Source organism: Phytophthora infestans, genomic scaffold (assembly GCF_000142945.1).
Source record: "Phytophthora infestans T30-4 supercont1.140 genomic scaffold, whole genome shotgun sequence".
Classification (NCBI taxonomy): Eukaryota; Oomycota; class Peronosporomycetes; order Peronosporales; family Peronosporaceae; genus Phytophthora; species Phytophthora infestans.
This window is the reverse complement of record NW_003303619.1, coordinates 31,570-33,910: the sequence shown is the minus strand read 5'-3', so window position 1 is coordinate 33,910 and position 2,341 is coordinate 31,570.

Sequence of the window (2,341 nt, the reverse complement as noted above, 5' to 3'; positions counted from 1 at the left end):
TCCGTGCACACTTCGACATTGATGTGGTACTTGTACTTCGGGGGTAAGTACGGGTTGTACGGTACAACCCACTGGTTGATCGTAGCATTGTCGTATTCCCTGCCATTGAACTTTAGAACACCTTCTTGCCGTCGACGTCGTCTGTACATTGGATAACCATTGGCATTGGCTTGTGTAACTTCTGCTAAGGGCTACAAATATCCTTTGGTGCACTTGCCGGCCTTCATACACGCGCAGGAAGATTTGCAGGCCCGCATGGACCATGGAGCATGCATGACATGACCGTCTCATACAGCTGAGGGTTTGTATCCTTTTGTGGGATCTCAGCGCATACCATCTTGTCTACGATCTCGAGCGTTCGAGGTTTGTCTTCGTCAGCCAGAATAATCAATACGTGAGCGTGGGGGAGCCCTCGTTTTTGATACTCGACAACGTAAATACTCGCTCTCACCCGCCCAAAGACGCCTTGGTTTTAATCATTGAATGTCGCTTGCCGTTTCTGCTGCCACACACGAGCCACGATGTCTGGTCGATCTTGAGCTGTCTGGATATCGGAAGGTATCGCTTCAAAAATCTCGTCTCATTTGGGGTTGCACGTTTCCGTCCGGAAGCCGTCGGGCCGTACATACTTCCGAACAATTGCCATCGAATCTTGATACGACTTGTACATGGACCGCGGGCTACCCAGGTGTGAAGCCGGTAGTATGATACGCTTGCCAACCTGATTAAGAAGTGGATAGGTCGTCCTCTGCTGCCTCCGTCCCGATCCGGGTGTACCAATCTGTTCTGGGCCCGGTCATATTCCGACAGCAGCACTTCTCCTTCCGCCAGAGCCAAAGTACCCTCATTGAGCAAAGCGTCTTGAACACCCCTGTATTGATCGGTGCGAAGTGTTTTCTGATTGTCAGCCACCCAACGAAGCTGTTCTTGTTCACATTTTGCACGCTGATCTACACACCACTGTTGAAATAGTCGCCCGCCTTGGTGGAGAGCGGACTGATCATCCACTTTCTGATGAAGGCGGAACGCGACGTGTTCACGAAGCGACATCGCTTTCTTGTTTCGATACTCAGCACCATTCGCGAACTCGTCTGTGTAGGTCCAGCCTTTCTCCCCATATGGAAGGAGAAGAAGGTATTGAAGTGGATCGTAATCGGCGTGGGTCTCGTACAAACGTAGCAGCCTTTGATCGCGTGTAAAGAGCAGTAGATCCCGAGGCGGAGCCAGGTTGCCATCCTCAATGAGAGTCGCAGCCACCCCAGACACAGTGGGGCGATTATGCGTCCTCGGTCGCGAGGAGTTATCATGCAGACGGAAGACCAAATCTACTGGAGCCTCCGTGTTGTGTTGACGCACTTGCTGCCCAAAGTGGAGGAACCGTTGCGCTAATGGGTTGTGCTCTGCCATCATTTTCTCGATATCTAGTAGTGCAACATGATCCAGATCCGCGAATATACCAAGACGTCGCTCCGCGCGGCGTTGCATGTCTGGATCCACAATGTAGATCTGAGCAAACTTTGGAGCTACCCGCGCGCCTGTCCGACGGTCTATGTGGGGGAGGAGAGACCCTAGGTAGTGCCCCATAGCCCCTTGAATGCGATATGTGTACACGCCGTGTGTACCCGCAACGCTCTCGTCTTGATGTACATTTTGAAACGATCGGTTTGAGCACGAAGCACCAATCGACGTAAACGCGAAGGCTTGATTGTAGGCACGAATTTGACGGCGGAACTCTGGATCTCCGTACAGCTGAAGCAACGTCCGTGGCGCGGGGTGCAGTGGAGGTAGTTTTACCCTCCCTGCCAGACAGCATGATATTGCCGACTCGCCTGGCCACTTCCAAGCATTGCAGATCGGACAAACGTTTGTGGCCGGGAGCTTGTGACGACCGTTCACCACGTCGTTACCCGTTATCATGGACTAATCGAAGTCTTCAAGGGATATTAGCGCGTGTCCATGACGGGTGCATTGGCGTCTAGTGCGCACCCGCTCGAGCTCCTGTTGGCGCTCTTCTTCTGTCTGGCGGGATCGTCGATCCGCATGTCGTTGCCGGTCTAGCTCACGTTCGACTTCCCGTTCCTGTTCAGACTGCTCCGCTCTGTGTTCTGCGTGCTGCTCCCTGTTAGTTGCCCGAAGTGCGGAAAGATCATTTTCATCCATCAACTGTCGATTCTCAGCGCGAGACAGAGCATTGATCTCTCGCTCGCAGTCACGATCGTGTTGGCTCAAACCAGCACGTCTTTCTTGTAGTCGGGTTCTCGCTTGCTTACGTCGTTCGCTAAGTTCCTGACCGCGCAATTGGGCTCTACGGTCGCGTTTACGTTCAGCGTCTTCTTATGAG